This window comes from Melanerpes formicivorus, unplaced genomic scaffold (assembly GCF_026170545.1).
Source record: "Melanerpes formicivorus ecotype bairdi unplaced genomic scaffold, bMelFor1.0.p_v2 SCAF_70, whole genome shotgun sequence".
Lineage (NCBI taxonomy): Eukaryota > Metazoa > Chordata > Aves > Piciformes > Picidae > Melanerpes > Melanerpes formicivorus.
The window spans coordinates 2,226,407-2,244,829 of NW_027142422.1; the positions used below are offsets into that span (position 1 = coordinate 2,226,407).

Sequence of the window (18,423 nt, forward strand, 5' to 3'; positions counted from 1 at the left end):
CTGGTCCCGGTGAGTCCAGCTGCTAGTACTGCAAGGATGGGTTGGTACACGCATGCCTCGTGGGATACGCTGGGATGTGCTTTTCTCACTCGGTTCACTTGGATTCCTTCAGTATTGGCCGTTAAGTCTCTTTTTAAGCTTATTTATGAAGTCTTGTATGAGCAGTTTCGAGTAGAAGAGGTTGATTGCCCCTTTTTTTTGGGGGGGGGGGGGCGGGGAGGATGTCTCACTCAGCTGCAGGTACTAGTGCATTCAGCTGCTGCTGTCGGGCTACAACTTTTAGAGGTAAGGGCAAGTTTGCTAAAACAGTTACAGAGAAGCGAGTATATCTTGTATCATGAATGGGCAGCGACAGTGATTTCGCTGGGAAACTAGCTGTCATGCATCAGAGGAATCGGAACCTCTTCTTTTAATAGGGTAATTGCCCAGTTCATATTTAGGTGCATAGGAGACCAGTGCCAGTTATGTCACATGCTAGCTCCATGAAACTTTTATTACTTCCTGTGATTGTGCTCGTCAGTCTGCCATTAACTGCTAGATACAAATGCATTATTGTTTCTGTCAATTGGCTATCAGTCCATTTTCGTGCCTGCAGCCAGCAGCAGATAGTGCATTAAGTTCAGGTCAGCAGGCATGCAAAGAAGAAAGCAGGATGGCCAGCTGTCTCAGATGACCATTACCACTTTGATTTCTGCATATGACAGCAAAGGGGAAATTGTTTGCCTAGTACCATACAATAACATGTTTTACTGTTTTGAGGTATACTTCAAGAATAAAGTCTAGGAGGTAAGAGGCTTTTGGGGATGGTGTTAATGGTTTATTTAGAGGATATGGATCTGAATGCTGTGCATTATCCATGCATACGCTTGATGTGAAGTCTGTGAGTAATCTAATTGAAAACAAATGCCTGCTGACCTGGAGGTAAGACTTCAAAGCTTTGCGGGATTGAGGCCTTAGCATTTACTGCTTGAATGTTGACTTAGTACCGGTTCTTGTTAACTTTGACTAATTGTGTGGTGTAAATGCAAATCAAGTTACTGGATTGGTTTTGTAGCTGTGAAATAAAATTATATGCTGTTACAGTTTTTAATAGCAATTACTTTATTGGCAGAAGAGATGGTAGTGATTTCTGAGGTGGACTGTTCCTCAGTTTTCCAGGACTGATAATAATTTTCCATGATTTTCATGGAAGTGTGGGTGGAGACATCTACGTTATCATTTTGGTTTAGATCAGCAGTGTGCTTTGGGAGGAATCTTCCAGTCTTTCCCACTCCTGTGCATTGATTTGGGCTTCAGTCCTGCAGCATGGGGAAAGAGTATTTGTTGAGGTGATTCTGAACTTTTTGCATCTGAGGACCAAAGTGGAGTCAGTGTGAGCATGAACTTGTGGAGTTTGTGTGGCCGTTGGGTCCTCTATACCAGCTCAGAAGCTTCAGCAATGTGCTGTCAGTGCAACGTAGTCATAAATCAACAGGGATGCTGGTATGGTTCTGAAGCCTCATAGTGTATTTGCAAGCACAGCTTATATAAACAAGGACTTAATAATTTAAGACTCTAATGTCTCTGGGGATGATCACATAACCTATAGTGTGTTTGATCCAGTGTATATTAAGTGTGAGTGGGATGACTGATAATTATGTCACAGTTCCGCTTTTAACTCAGCATTGGTGTTTACTCACCAAAAAGCTCCAGCAGGCTAAGAGGTAATTTTAATCAGCTGAAACATTTGGTTTTTTTCAGTGAAAAGTGACTTGAAACGAATCAGCCACCTGAAAATGAATAAAAATGTCACCACAGGAGAGTAGGTTATATAAAAATGTTAAGGGTTGCACTTGCATTGAGTCACACAGCAATGGGTTTTTTTTCCCTGTATGATATCTTTTTAGCAGTGCAGAGACCTCTTCTCCCTTTGTAATATTCATAGCTACATGGTAATTTTAATGAAAGCTTGTAGCAAGTTCAATAATGTCCTTGCTGTATGTTGCCTGGCCAAGCCATACCCTTGAATTTTCACTCCCAGGTTAGTTTTACTTGCCCATTAATCACCCAGTTCAGCTCACTCTGATCTACAAGCTAGTTTGTGGAATTGCAGTGTTTATAACTGATACTGAGATATCCAAATGTTCCAGGACCATTTTGCAAATCATTTCATTAAGAGGCATGGTCACCTTCCTGACTTGGGATTTCTTCCTCTTGGCTCCTAGACTTGCAAGGTTTGGGGTTTTTTGGTGCGGTTTTTGTTTTGTTTTTCATTTTAGCAGAGTTAAAAGGGGATTAAAAATGGATTAATCAATTTTGGCTGAAATAACAGAAAGCAGTATTGTACTTAGTTTATGTTAAGATATCCATTGCTAACTGGAAGTGTAGTTTGTCATATAGGTGAAGAAAAGACTCAAAATAGCTGTGATTGGTACCCAACCAATTGGCCCTTCAGGGGTCCAAAGCAGGAGGCTTGAAGTATCATCTGGTTTGGATGTAGTCGTCGTAATCCTGATGTAGCATCTTTAATCTTGTTTAGTCTGGAAACATTTACCAGAGGGGATTTCCCTAAAGGGAAAGGATGTTTGCCCTGATGAAGACACTGGCTATCTGTCACCAGGGAATATGAGAAGATGGGGAGGATCAGATACTTGGAAGTGGCTAGTAAGAGCTATGGGATGCTGTGGGGGATTAGTCTGAGAAAGATGCAAGACTTTCCCTTGGGGCCAAAAACTGGATGTTCTGGCAGCCAGAGTGGAGGGATGTGTGGGTCCCTGGAGGACACAACTATGAGGTGGTTTAAGTCTGAATCTATTGCTGATAATGTGGTCACATCTAATGCAGATGTCAGAGAGTGTTTTGGTAAGAGACAGGATTTTCCCTGCCCTTAGATGCATTTGGGGCATCCTCTTGCCTTGTGCATAGGCTCAGACTGTGCTTAGCTGACCATTTGCTGGTGCAGGGGTCAGGCTTGCTGCTTGTTTTTACCATCTTCAATCCGTTGGTTTGGATTGAAGGTTGGGGGGAACAAAAGAAACAGTTTGCAAGGGAAACTGTAACATTAGTGAATGGCAGAATCCCTTCTGGGGGATTAAAAGAGGATAATAGACATTTTCCTCTAATATTCTAGTTGTAGTAATGCTAACTTGCTTGTAATAATTAGATTACAGAATAATTCCAAGTGGAATAATGAGATCAGCGACACTGTAAAACTGCAAAAATCTCCCTGTGAGGAGAACCCAAGCACTGCTGTGCTGTGGGCTTGCTTGCATTTTGCAGTGATTCACTTTTCAAGAGTTGTTTGTGTGTCTGATTTCAAGGCCTGTTGCTTGATGACTTGAACCGTCAGCTACTCACAGATGTTTTTACAACATTACGTGCTGCAAGCAGAACACCTTTGTTACTGTGATTGTAGGAAATCCTGCAAGCAATTTATCTTCAAGGACTAGAATGTGTGTTGCCTTCACCTAGACTATTTCTCTGGTTTTGCTTTCTTCCCAATGGGCTCACCAGCAAAAAGCAGCCCAGAAGCAGACCAGGTTGGTGTGTATCCGGCTCAGCTGTAATGTCTGTTTGCAGCCAGGTTTGTTGAGGTGAGGGACAGACTGAGACTTGGGCAGTGCTCAACGTGAGAAGTGCTCACCCATCATACTCTAAAACAAACATCTCTGCTCCACAGGAGGTGACTGGTTATTTTCTCATATTCTGAGTACTCAAAGACAGAATCAACTTGTTAAAAGTCAAGTCACTCTGTAGATGTGGTTTTCAAATCAGGAGTTTCTGAAGAAGACTTTCAGCTTGTTCAGACCAGCAAGCTACAGAAGATGCAATTAGCAGAAGAGGAATGGTTAAATGTCAAATTTCTGGCGCCTGACTTGGATTTTATTCATCAGGGACTTGCACTGACCTCATGCATGGAGGATGTTTTGCTGATGGAATACAATTTCCAATCACTGTTGCGCCCAATTCTTCATTTGGGTGAAATTCCCAGGGATGTTGATGATTCATGCTCACACTTCTGCAGTGTTTGGAAGTGGTTTTTTTGCTCATCTCTAAAGAGCAATATAAATATAGGAAAGGAGCAATATTTGTCACTTGGTAGTGAACACAAAAGCTAACCTCCTCTTGGGATTGACTGAATCTGAAGTGAGTCCAGAAGGCTTTTATCTGTTGTGCAAAGTGGCCATGATAGAGCACCGAAGATCCAGGATGGGGGGGGAGAGAAGAAGCAAAAACCTCTTGTGTGTGTCATGGGGTTTAAAAAGTTGCAGGAAGTAGATTTCAATTCAGATGATGTTTTTATACAGTGCTTGAACTCTTGGGGCACTCTACTCACAAATGGATATGAATGCCCTTCCTCGTGTTCAGGAGAAACGATGGAGACAGTCGGAGGTTGAGGTTGGCAAGACTTGGTAGGTCAAGGGCAGAGCTATGCTGATGTGGTTGTATTTGTCTGCCCCAGATCTTGGCCAAGAATAGAGGTAGCCTAAAGTATGGAGGAAGTGGCCATGCAGTATGGATAGCAGGAGGTGAACCTTCTCTTCCATTCAATTTCTCTTTCTTTCCATAGTACAGCCTGTCAGGGCAGTGCAATTAGAGTTACTGTAGGAGCATTTACAAAGATGCTGGCTAATAAAGCTTCCGGTGAGTGGAGCTTCAGAATTTTGTATTGGGAGTGGCACACAGTCGCTTGGCTCTGGTGGGCTGGTAGGTTCCCCTGGTACAGTTTATACCAGTTGTGCTTTTCCAAGAGGGGATTTAGTCCTTTGTGAATCTGCTGTGTGGATGAGAGTCTGGGCTCATGATACTGAGGAAGTCTGCCCGAGCAGCAAGGCCATGTGTGGCCAAAATCAGCAGCCTGTGCCTGGAGGGAAGGTTGCCCATACAGTTGAAATACAAGATGAGAACTGAGGATTTCAGTCTGGGATTTTTTTTTGAGCAAGTCTCTATTCCAGTCTTTTTTGATTATTTTTCTGCAGAAATACTTCTCTTCCTTAAATAACTGGCATGTAGACACACAGTTGTTCAGATGCAAAGATAGCACGATCCAAAACTGAACCGAAGCAGAGATATTGGACTCCGCATGGTTGCTGCACCCTTTGCAGGGCGATGGTTCGTATTTCAGTTCTGTTTCCCAAAGCCTGTCTGAAATTTGCAGGTGCATGCTTTCAGTCTGAAAAGCTAAGTAAATAGAAGATGATTGAGGTTACAGACGTGTTCAGGTAGCTGGTTCTTCAGTTGCTAGTCAGTTATCTTTCATGCCTGAGTGTGGGCATAGTGCTGTGAAGAAGGAAGTTACCAGCCTGAGAGTTTTGTTTCTGCTGACTTAAATTAGTAGTTTTGCTGGCCATAGCTCTTCAAAATTTCCTTTACTTAGATGTAATTTTTATTTGAGGTTTAAATTCTAGGCAGCAATCTACCTGTTGTGCTTACAGGGCCTTTTGAACACACCTGGAGTTCCTTCATTTGCCGTTCACCAAGCAGTATACATGTGCAAGGGCTGTTTGCTCCTCTTGTTTTAATGTACTCCTTGTACCTGCGGCACTGAACTTCCAATGGCTTGGAAATGATGTGCTCAGAGTTCAAATTTCACACTATTCCTGTCTTTCTATGACATCTGAGAATACAGCAAGCCATTTCTCTCTGTGCAGTGAAATGGATTTTTCTTGTCTAGGGAATAAAGGAGGTGTGCATGCATTGTATCCCTTACAAAGAGAATCTGACAGCCTCTCTGTAGCAAGCCTTGGCTGATGAATCGACATAGTTCACAGGGAGTTTCTTTAAAGGGGTGTCAAATCCTAATGCTCTCTTGGGAGATACCCAGGTCTTATCAGGCATGGCTGACTCAAAAAGAAAAATAAATGATGTTTTTCTTTCTAATGATTGCTATCTAAGTGTTATCTACAGTGCACAGTTAAAAGGATTTCCTGAATATATCCTCTACTAAATCAAAAAGTGTTAGAATTGCTAATAGGACTTTGAACAGTACAACAGCACCTAAATAGGATGTAGTAGTGCTCAGTTGCTGCAGGCACAGTTTGTGTTTGCTCAGGCTATGGTGCCCTCAGCTATGTGGGAGGAGTAAGTGCTGATGATAATTACATGTATGATAGTCTGCTGTTGTTTCATGCTTGGATGCTTTACATTTTTTGAAGCAGGTGAATGAATCTTTGCAAATTACACTGGGGGCTGTTTGATATTTCCTTGTACAGTTGTGTTACTTTTAATTAGCATACTTTTGTGCATTCCTTTATCTGACTCTGATTATCAATCACCTTTGTTATACTGCCAGGAAGGTGGGTGATCCTGTGGTTTTGGCTGCTGCTGTGCTGTGTGATTTCACTGCATTAAGAGACAATCTTCACTGGTTTTGTTTACTGTAGATGATCAGTATTTTTTGAATCAAGCATCTTGAATGGCTGTCTATAGGCACCTGGTTGTGTAACACCCAAACTTTGGCCTGAGTGTCTGTATCTCCTGAAACTTGCAGCTACTTCCTCGTGGTGTTGTTAGGGCTATGATATTGGCAAAGGTTTACATATTTGGAAAGTTGATAGCATTATCTGTGGTGTCAGATTTGATTTGGAGACCAAGATTAGGTGGTGTTTAATGCTGATTATTTTCTCCTTTAGTCTGTTAGTTCGTAAAAGCTCCTGTTGTCCTCATCTGTATGTGGCTTGGCGTATGGGTTCAGTATCCTCGCAGGCTGAAACTCTCCTTGGAGTACATTACTGTGGATTTTCCAATCTGATCCTATTAATAAATATCCCGAGGCTTCCAAAGCACTTTGTTGTTTGAACACAAACTGGAAAAGAATGTGAAGATCATTGTCTGGTAGAAGGATATTAAGCTTTCTTAAGACCTTGGAAATGCATTTATACTTTGCAGGTGGAGTCTTGAATGAGTGGAGAGCATAGCAGTGCTATCTCTGTGAAGAGTAACACTAAACCAGACCCCATAAACAAATGGTGTAGGAAGGAAGCCATAGATGCTTCTTGCTGAAGTGTGTCCCGGCTCTTGGAACAGATGTTGAGTCCAGCTTTGTGGAGAGGCCACACCCTGTTTCCCTTGGCGAATTGTCTGGCATTCCAGAGACCCTCTGGGCCAAACAGCCTTTAATTGGCACTGTTGCCTTAAATACTGCCTCTTTTGTTTCCTTTTCATCTGTGTAAATTATTTGTGTCCTATATTGTTGCAGGCTGTCATTAATATTTGCAGACTGTGATGATTTGCCTTTTTCATGTCAGGTTTTCAAGCTGCACATTCTGAATGTTGGAAGTGCTCCCTATTTCTGTGAAAGTTCTCCTGCATAAAAGAAAGTGATTGATTTATTTTAGTGCAGACTATGGTACAGAGGAACTTGTGGCAGAATGTTGGAGATGTTGGTTTGCAACCAGAGTTCCCTGTGAGTAATTGGGGAACCCCTTGATTAGAATATAATAGAATTAACCAGGTTGGAAAAGACCTTTGAGATCATCGAGGCCAACTTATTACCCAACACCATCTAATCAGCTAAACCATGGCACCAAGCACCCCATCCAGTCTATTCTTAAACACCTCCAGTGATGGTGATGATGATTGTGATGGTGGTTGTGATTAAATGGTTGATTCCTCTCCCAGATGCTTGTCTTTCCTTGTGAGTGCTTTCATACTTGGGTACATAGCCTGTTCCAGCATCTGAGTGCATCTGGACAAATAGAAACAGGTGGTAGGAGAGAAAGAGGGAGACTTGGCTTTCTACTGGAAGGTGGATATCTCTCAGTTGCAACTGCTGAGTCCCTTCTTGTGCTGTCTGCATTGTCTTGCAAAAGCAGGGCTGAGAGCAATGACTAGCAGAGTTTTGTTTCAGCCTATGAAACATGAACCTCAGGAGCTGCTCCTCCTGTGAAGGGTGTGAAATGTTCAGGTCTTGAGAAGGTGGATGTGCCTTGATGAAGTATTTTCATCAGACATATCATCAGACATAACTGGAGTTGTCTGGCATACACCTCCATAGCTCTTGGCATCATTTGGGTGATAGTGCATCTTAATACTGTTCAGCTCAGGAACAGGAGATGACCCTTCTTAGTAGGGAGCTGCTGACCTGTGTCCTTGTAACCTCAGAGTTGAATTGCCATGCTGCTGCCTGTCTGGGGCTACCATTGGAGGAACATAGAGCTGTAGCAGCATATCAGAGCAGAACATTGCATGCATTGCTTCCACTTCTATGTGATGTACAGAAGCCTAAACCATCCAGGAGCAAGTGGTAAAATATTTTGCCTATCACGGTATCACTAAGGTTGGAAGAGACCTTGAGGATCATTGATTCCAACCTGTCACCACAAACCTCATGACTAGACCATGGCACCAAGTGCCACATCCAATCCCCTCTTGAACACCTCCAGGGATGGTGACTCCACCACCTCCCTGGGCAGCACATTCCAATGGCCAATGACTTGCTCGGTGAAGAGCTTTCTCCTCACCTCGAGTCTAAACCTCCCCTGGCGCACCTTGAGACTGTGTCCCCTTGTTCTGGTGCTGCTTGCCTGGGAGAAGAGACCAACCCCTTCCTGGCTACAACTACCTTTCAGGTAGTTGTAGAGGGCAATGAGGTCACCCCTGAGCCTCCTCTTCTCCAGGCTAAGCAACCCCAGCTCCCTCAGCCTCTCCTCACAGGGCTGTGCTCAAGGCCTCTCCCCAGCCTTGTTGCCCTTCTCTGGACACCTTCAAGTGTTTCGATGTCCTTCTTAAACTGAGGGGCCCAGAATTGGTTTTTTTCCTGACTCACACAGGTGCACACATCCCATAGGTTTAGACTCTCTTAAACTCACCTAAAACACTTGCTAAATGACCTCTGAAATATGTACTTCTGGTGTTAGTAAATCTGTGTAGGTATAACTTGAGGAAAATTGGACCATGGGAAAAGAAAGAACAGCTTTTCTTGGTCTCCTCTAACCATCCTCGTGCCCCACATCGCTTCGTTACACATCTTCCTCCCATTCGTGATTGTTTTTAGCGCTCGCACTTTACTCTATTTCCTGGAGACTGATGTGATTTAGCACTGCAGAGGGACCAGAGGAAATGATCTCTTGACTGAGTCTATTAATTATCGTTCCCTCGAGAATCTGTTTCTTCTTCAGAAGGAGTGGCAGTGGCAAAGAGGAAGAGCACTCTGGAAACAAGCTGGTGCAATTATTACTTCTGTGTTTGGCAAATGAGGGCACCGATGCTGCTCCTGAAGGCATCCTGCAGGCCTGTTCAAGATGTTTTGATGCAACTTTTTATAAGAAAACCAGACTTTGAGCCTCGAATTCTTCATGCTTGCCTGAACCTCGAAGCGATGTCTTTGGAAGGGATTGGTAGAAAAGTTTAGCAAGGCTCCACTTGGCCAAGAGCTGGGAATGTAAGCCATGGGGGACCTCCTAGCCCAGGGATCCCAGTCTCTTCCTTTTGCATGCTGCTGTGCATAATCTTTTATTAAATGGAGCAGAGTCTGTGTCTGAGAAGTAGATTTTCATGGGTTTTTCCCATTCACCTCTTCAGCTGGAGGGCTCTCCCAGAGCTCTGTGACTGATAATTGTCTGTGTAGGTTGGCCTAGATTTATTTCTGGGGCAACATGAGCTTTTAGCTTAAACTGCACTTTTGCTGCCCTGCTGTTGTTTTCCCCTTTCATTTGATTCTGGTTGAGGAAGGTGAGCTGGCTCTTTGCCACAATGGACATCTTTATTCTGTGCCTCTACCTAGAAACTGCCTGTTGCATTTGTTGGTTTCTTCAAGTGTGGATTTCATGAACAGTGGACACAAGCGGCTACCTTGTTTGTCAGAAGTTCATATGAGCTTTTTCAGTCTTCTTCCTGTCCCTAATTCATTTGTTCCAACAATCTTAACTCTTTCAGTTTTGCCAAACTTAGAAAAATAGAGCACAGAAGATTAAAAAGACACAGGGCAGTACACACAGTGTACAAACAATCTGTAGCAAACTGAGTCAGCTTAAAAATCACCTAAGTTTTTTATTCATATTGGCTTTATTCCTCTCTTACATGGCCACACTGCTGAAAAGCAGTAGTGAGAAGACTGAAAGTCACTTGCTTCCTGCTGAGCAGGGGCCCAGCCACTGTGCTGTGCATGCTCACCAGGGATGAGTTGCATTTTTTGGGAGAAATTGATTTACACTTGTTCAATTGTAAGGATGACATTGCATTAAGTAAAGGGGTTACTCTATTTTGCATGCCATGAATGTGAATGGAGGAGTTGATCTCTGCATGCCTCATTGTTTGAAGTTCAAGTGTGCCATTTCTCTCCTACATCTTTTTCCCCAGGGCTGTTAAGCTTTAATAGCACTTAGCAAGGCATTTAAAAGGAGTATGTGCCAATATGACTTTAAGGAAAGCATAAGGCATTTTGAGGGGGTGAGTCATGGAAAGTGTTGATAAATACAACTGCACTCAAATTGATTAAAGCTGCCTTTGCTGTGCTGCAAAGGTGAGAGGGGCTTCTGAAAGACAAAAGCAAGGTTAAATTGTCTTCTAGCTTTTTAATGTGTAAGCCTTTGTATAATGTGGAAAAGAATCTTCTGTAAGGTTGGATTGGCTAATTCTCTAACATTTCTTTGGCAAGTAATTATGATAGGAAGCATATTTGTGGATGTAATAGTCAATGTATTTCTCCTACTAGTTATCCAATGAAAGCCTGTTTCAGACTTACCTTTGGTATGTAAGAATGATCTTGTGGAAGCTGGCTGTGAAAACAGTCCTGGAGTGCATGCTTACCACTTAGTCTATTTCAAGTAGGAAACTGAACAAGGTAGAATCAGAAATGAAATAATGAATTAAAACAGAAGAGATCAGGAGAGACTTAAAAAAGATGAACTAATGAAGTCCTTGAGCTGTCAGTCACACCTAAAATGTTCTGCTGAAATGCACATGGAGGATGAACTGCTTCAGGATGAGAGGTAAGCAGACATGCTGTAAGCAGAGCTGTGGCTTGGAGGTTAAAGGCTTCTGTGAAAATTATCAAAAGTCAAGCTGACTTCTTTACAGAAGAAACTTGATCCAAATGAAAGATGTTCTTCACACATAAGAGCGAAGAGTGAAATGAACGCAGCATGCTTGAAATGAACTTCAAAAATAACCTAGATGTGATCTCCAATACGTTCTGCTTCTGCTCTCAATAGTGATGACATTGGAGATGCTCTCTGGAAACCAAGGTAATTTGTATAGGTGAGGGGCTGGAAAAGAGAACCTGATATAAGCATAAAGCTGCAGTGTCTGACCTTCTTGGATCTTGAAAACTGTATGGCAGTCATCCTTAAATGGCCGTGAGCATGTCACAAGGTCAAAAGCCTTCTGTATACTTGTTTGCCATAGCTGTATTGGTTGTACCTGTAAAATCTATCACTCTACAGGTCTGGCATTGGCCATGCCGTTAGCCCTCATCTCAGGATGTAGCTGGGGGTTGACATGAAATTTAGTACCTGGTCTCAGGCACTTTCAATAATCTGTCATTTCAGAGCTGCTCACTTATGACTGGAGAATAACAAACACAGTTTTTGCTGTTGAGAAGAAGCAAAAATGTGACTGAGGGACCTATAGATTGATTATTCTGACATCTGTTGTGTGAAAGACTTTTGAACAAGAAAGTGACTATTAAAGACAAGCAATAATTGAGTGGATGACGAGAGGGAAATAAAGTACAATGTTACCATGGCCAGACTGCACCAGGATAATTGGCTGCTTTCATTGTTGATAGTCCTTGCATTGCTGCGGTTGGGTTTTTGTTGTTTGTTTCGGGGTTTTGTTTGGTTTGTCGTGCATGTTGTTGGTTTTTTCCTGGGGTGTGTTTTTGTTTTTCTTGTATGGGTGCTTTTTGTGTATTCTAGTGCTTGATTTTAGGTAGAGAAAAGGAAGTGTTTGTGTGGTTGTAAAAGCACTGGTACTGTTCCACTGGGAATCTGAGTATGTTTTCAGTGCCCTGTGTTGAAGACAGATAAATGAGTGTCTTGAGGAACACATTTAAGGAAATAGAGGTGCTGTCATCTTGAGTAATTGAGGATAGTAACTGTGCTTAGCCTACTGAAACGTAGGATGAGCAAAGTGTGATCATTGTCAATGAATATCAAAGGAATAAACAGAAAAGAAACAATTCTTTCTGTTAAGGCAACAAATGAATAATAAACGAGGCATAAGTAACATTGGCTTAGCGATTGAGAGGTCTCCTCCATGGAAGCAGGGTGTTTCACAACCAACCTCTGGGTCAGATGATGCTCACCTTCCCCTCCTCATGTTGTATCACCATAAGCTGTCTGGAATAGGAAATTACTGTTCTGCCCGGGACTTCTGGAGTCCACAGGAGGTATTGGTTGGCACAAAAGAACTATTTTAGGTGAAGCAGATTTGCATTGAGGAATTTTCAGTGGCTCTGGGAGCGTTAGCATTGTGTGTATCTGCTCAGCAGCTCCTGTTCCACTCTGAATAAAGGAAACATAGAGCCTTAAGTATCCATGGAGACCAAACGTGCTGGAGGGCATAAAAAGTGAAAAAGTTACAAGATTCTTTAATTTCCAGCCTTTTTTTAATCCAATGGAGTGTATTTGCAATGGGGGCAGATCTCTGTGTAAGACACACAATCACATGTCCCAGTGGATCGTTTCGGCTTTAAAGTATATTAAAATCCTGAGGTAGGAAATGCAGAACTTAGGCAAACAAAGATTTGTAGTCAAGTGTATTAGGAGAATGAAGATTGAGCTTTTAGTGTCACTGGGGCAGACAAATAGCTTGTACTTGCAGTGCAGTGATTTAATCCAATTCAATCTTCCCCCCGTTCAAGAAATGATTTTAAGGTGTCTGCCACGTGGGAGAAATGTCACTCGTGCGTCCCTCCCGCTCCTGTGAGGAATGAGATGGCATCTGGCCCTGATGTGTGGGGACAGACAACGGTCTGCTTCTTGTAGGGGGATACAGAATAACCCTGGGAAGGACCAGCAACCCAGTCCAGCAAATACGTGAGAGCTGTTTTCTGGTGGTTTTTTTTTAAGGCAGAAGCTATGCAGCCTTAAAAGGACTTGTTTAAATTTTTGTGTGTGTGCTGAATATGTCAAATTTGTAAGGAGCCAGCAATTCTTGCCTCCTTTTAAAGTGAAAATTATAGAATACTTTGCATGCTGTTTCTTGCCAAGATGCAGATCCTATCTCTTGCTATGAGTTGAATCATAAAACTGAACTCAGTGAGAAGCTGCATGTGGATTGTTTTCATCATTTGTCGCTTAAAACGGGCTGGGAGGCCAGGATCTGCTGGTTTCTAACAACCTTGACACAGTGCATTCAGAAGGAGCCCCTTCTCCTTCCCTTCCCTCTGCAAACCCAAACAAGTCCTTTTAAGGCTATATGAGAAGGATGGTTGATCGCTAAGGATATAGGTGCTATGTAAATCATGAAATAAGTGAATTAAATGATGTGAGAAGCTCTGGAGTGGAATAAAAACCACAACAGGCAGCCGAAACGCAAAGCTCCATAGGAAGTAACTGGAGATTTGTTACATTTCATGGCTTGTTTGCCTTAAAACTGGTGTAGAAGATGGGGAAGTACATGGTATGTTCCTCTTGTATAAGCACATCTGAGCTGGAGTCTCGTAGCAGAATCTGAAGTGTGTTTTATAAATGCTTCGTAATTGGCTTCCCCGAGTTACTGAAGACCGCAGGGATGGATGCTTTTGTGATTTCAGTGTATATCGCTTGCTAATGGAGAACTGAGTGGTGGAGTGCTCATTTGCTTGTCATTTTTCAGAGTGCTTTCTTAGCTTACAGTTATTTAGTAGCAGGCAAATCCTGTGAGGCTTTGAACAAAGTGAAAAATGTGCTTGCTGCTTTAGGACAACTTTGTTCTTTCCCCTGTGCGTTACGTGCCTGGCTTTTCCCCTCTCAGGCTTTTGGGATTAGGTTGCACGCTGCACCTAACTTTCCTCCTGCCAGGCACCGAGCTTCACTCACCATTGCTGGGTTTAATGGCACCCTTCTCCAGCGTGTGGCTTTATTGTGAGATATATGTTAGGTTAATGGGCAGGAGCAGCTTGGCTTTGCAAGCTGATACAGCACTCTGGTTTCCCTTTTACCACTCTAAACTTGATTAATTCAGGTATTAGCATCAGTTTAATGCAGTATCACTTACACTAGCAAAACATGAAATCATTCCTGTAAATCAAATCCCTTAATGCATCTTCTCGTGTGTGAAACTCCTCTGGAATGGCCTTGGCTTGGCTGAGCTGGGGCTGTTCTCTCGCACTGGTAACAGGCTGTGAGTTGTGATCTGGCTGTGAATAAAAGTCATGCAGTAAAGTCTCTCCTGATAAAATTTTTTGCATTACTCGTTGGTGGAACTTTTAAAACATACTTGATTTCTGTGTGGTTTGTAGCATGCCTCTGTCTGCAGGACTCTGATGCTAATCCCTTTAACATGAATGGGGAGTTGCTTTTTCTCTCCCTCCAGCCCCCAAATATTGCTGGTATGTCAGATACTCCAGCATTGCTCAAGCATTATCAGGTGTCTGTCTCATTTTGCCTCTGGAAATGGCTTTGTTACCATTTAGTTAATATTATGCCACACCGCTGTACAGACAGTACACAACACAGCTAAATCCAGTTGTGGGCAAATGCTTGTCAAACATGGCAAGTTCATCTTCCTTATCCCTGTTAGTAAGGCACACTAGGCTGGTTGAAGACATGAAGAGTGATCCCATCTTTTCACTATGTCCCTTATGGAGCAAACTTCCACAGGTGGTGTTGTTTTGAAATGGGTGAAAGTCGTGTGTCCCATTTGTCATGGTGCATGCAGTTAGCTAGTTCTGCACATCTGAATCCCACTCTGGGATGCTCAGGAGACACTGAGTCGGGACAGAGGTTTTGTTAAAAATCATCCTGGCATGAGGGGAGGGCAAGAGGCTTGGTTAGGGCAGTGCTGTTCCCAGCTGAGTCTCAGCATCAGACAGATGCCAGTATTTGCGGGTTTTGAATGGGGCTGCTCATCAATAACCCCAAGTCCAAAGGGAAGAGACCATCAGCTCTGGAGGAAATTCAAGGCAGTGAGACAAACAAAGGCTACTCAAAGGAAGGAATGATCTGGCTTACAGTTATTGTTTTGTGACTTCAGAAAATGGCAGGTTTTATTTTGAGGATTGCATTCTTTGATTGGCAGGAACAGACCAGACTGTTTCCTTGGATTTTCTCCCTAGCCACACAGCTTTGGGCAACTTCCTACTTAGTTTTGAATCCAAATGTTTTGAGTCAGCCTCATCATTGGCATGCAGTAGCAAAATAAAAACTAATGATGTGTTTCTTCTAAATGGAAAGGTTTATTAGCTTATTGATTCCTTGGGCAGCTTGGTAAGGAGTTACTCAGGGAAATGTTTTTGTCACATTCATGCCCTTTTTTTCCCCCTTTGCTCCCTAAATGAGAGCTCTTGGAGCCATTTTTTGGGGGCTACATTGAGATGGAGCGTAAGTGTGCAGCCAGCACGTTTTCCTACGTTGCATGATGAAAAGTTGTGTGCTATCATTCTGAGTTGTGAATACATTTGTTTTCATGGTAACTTTGAATATTTGGTGGGGTATAATTATCACAGTAGGTACCTTTTATTTCAACAGTGTAGGAATTAGCATCTTAATACTCTGTAGAAATCCAAGAGTGACAGTGGAGGTTGGAGGAAAGCAGCAAGATGTACTACATTGTTTTCCTGCATGGTGTTTTACCACTTAGCTTCTCAGCTGTTTGGGAAAACCAACTGTAGATAAAAGTTGCTGTTTGGCTGACAGGAGAAGTTTTATGGGTTTAAAACAGTTTTTCCTTCCTCTGGGAAGGGAGGAGAATGAAAGTAGTAAGTCACTCGAATCTACTGATAACCTTCAATGAATGGCACTGTCAGCACAAGCCCCATATTTCTCTGCATGCATTCCTGCCAGTTTTGCTAGGAGTCTTTAATATGACTTGTGCCAGGGAAAGTTTGGAAGTGATCTTTTTTCTTTCTCTGCTTTTTACAGAATGAAGGAGTAATTAAGATTAGAAGGGCACCCCTGAAGATCATCTAGTCCAACCCCCTGCTAAAGGCAAGGTCAGCTATAGCAGGCTGCTCAGGGCTGTGTCCAGATGTATGTTAGGTATCTCCACAAACAGACTACAGATCCTGTGTGGGCAGCCTGTTCTGATGCTGGACCAACCTCACAGTTCAAGTAGATGTCAGTCTGCGCCCATCCTGTCTCTTGTCTTGTCATTCAGCACCCCAGAGTCTGTTCTTCTCCCCACACCAGGTATTTCTGAATGTTGGTAAGACTTCCCTAAGGCTTCTCATCTCCAGCTCTCTAAGCTTCCCCTTATATGAGAGATGAGCCTGGCCCACAAACATCTTTGTGGCCTTTTCCTGGAGCACTTGCTCCAGTAGTCTCTGTCTCTCTTGTGTTTGGCTAGAACTGAACCCTGCATGTCTCCCTTGACCTGCTGGTGACACATTTGCCTAATGCAGCTTAGGAAGCTTAGGAAGCTGTTGGCCTTCTTTGCTGTGACTGTCTATTGCTGGCTCAGGTTCAGCTTGTTGTCTATCAGAACCAGGAGCTTTTCTGCAGAGTTGTCCAGCCTGCTCTGCTCTGTTTGTGCTGGACAGGTCTTGCATTATGCTCAAGTGTTCCTAGAGGTCTTAGTATGTCTGTCATAGCATGAACTCCACAGGCAACCTCATCATTAAGTGTGTGTATCCTTGTGCCCAGTGCCTATGCTGTCCTGCAGGCAGCATAGGCAATCTGCATACCTATTAACTTGTTCAGCATTTGACATTTGTAGCTGGTTTATGAGCCTCATGATAGCTGCTTGACATCACTGCAGTGATCTGCTGGGTAGTGTGGTTTATATCCACAGTTTGTCTACACAGCATAGATGAGAACACAGAAGCTAGATTCAGCGCTAAGCTTTCGCTGCTGTGGCTGTCTTCTTGTCTTGCCTTACACCAAGTAAGGAAGTATCCAAAAGGTTTTTACACAAGGAGCATTGGTCTTGTTCTCAAAAGCTACTGTAGATCTGTTGTTATTATCTAAGCACTTTTCCTGAGTGGTTTATAGATACAAGTCTTCTCTCTTCATTGTTCATCTTTCACTCACATTAAGGGAAAAAACAAACAACAACAACAAAAACCCCAAACAAAACCCCACAAACTTAATGGAAACCAACAAAAATCAGTGACATTCAGGAGCAGATGTGGTACCTGTAACTACTCTTTGCTTCCCGCTTAGATTGTTCTGGATTGCAGCTCAGGACTCTGTGGCTTTATGTTTATTAAATACATAAAGCTTTCCAGCTTCCTTTATGTTTCACAGCCAGAAAACTCTGCATGCAGACATGGAAGACATCTGGTGCAATCTTTGTGAACTGGAAATAATGTTATAAAACAAACCCAAGGTTGTTAAAGGTGCTAACATTTTCTGTGCAAGCATACATGGCAATGCTTTTAAAAAGGCATTAAATATTTACTTGCTAGATGCAACGATGCAGTTCTCCTTTTCAAACTGCAGAAGGCTGTCAAAGTGATAATCCTGGGTTTTCTAGTCAAGACTTCCTCCAAATATGGGAAACTTAGTATCCAGATAATGCCAATATGTGAAATAATTAATTGCTTTAATGTGCAATACTCAAAAGTGAGTCAGTTAATACTCAAAAGTGAAGCCTTCAAGCCCAGCCTTGAAGAGAAAGTAAGATGTCAAAAGAGCAATAGATTTACTCTTACTGTATGGTCTTGCATAAGTGGTGCAAATATTGCCTCTATATTCACAGTCAGAGTTCATGAACCAATATGAAAGTAGGTCCTGTGCAGAATTTTCCCCTTTTTTTTTTGTCCCTTTCACTTGCTGCTTGCAGATTCATTAGGGGTTTTTTTAATCCTGGAGTTGTACAGCATTTAGAAGGCTTAGTTATTTTTAGGCTCATAGTGGTGTTGTAGTCCTGAAAAATGCATGTTGCCCTGAATTGGGAGAATGAAAATGTCAAAGCAGTTACTTATTTTTGCTCCAAATGTTGACCAGAATAATGAAGAAAAAATTCACCTGTATCTGTCTTATCACCAGGCAGTCTCACACAGTAGCAGCTAGATAAGGAATGGAAAAGTGCAGTGCCTGAGTCTCTATGTGAACAATTACAGTCAGTAACTTTGCTTTGAAATGTTTGGCCCAAAAAGCAAATGGGCTTTGAAATAGAAGCTAAAAGACTATTTACATTTGTAGCAAGATCTTGTGAAAGACTGTCAATGTCTTCTAACCACAGACTTTGATGAACTGTGCTTGTATGTAGTGGAGTGCAGCTGTTGCAAGAGAATTAACCAGTTCTGAAGTCCTGGAGTTGATGGAAGAAGCTGAACCAACCATCTCCATTCAGCAAAAGCAAAGGGAGAAGAAGGAGCAGAGCACTGATCTCTTCAGCAGAAAAGGGAGTGGGCTC

General features: G+C 42.6%; 1 protein-coding gene across 4 annotated transcripts in view; it reads left to right on the plus strand.

Annotated features, from left to right (window-relative positions):
- ARHGAP6 (Rho GTPase activating protein 6) overlaps nt 1-18,423 on the plus strand; it is a 253,876-nt gene that overhangs the window by 125,559 nt on the left and 109,894 nt on the right. The window lies entirely within an intron of this gene.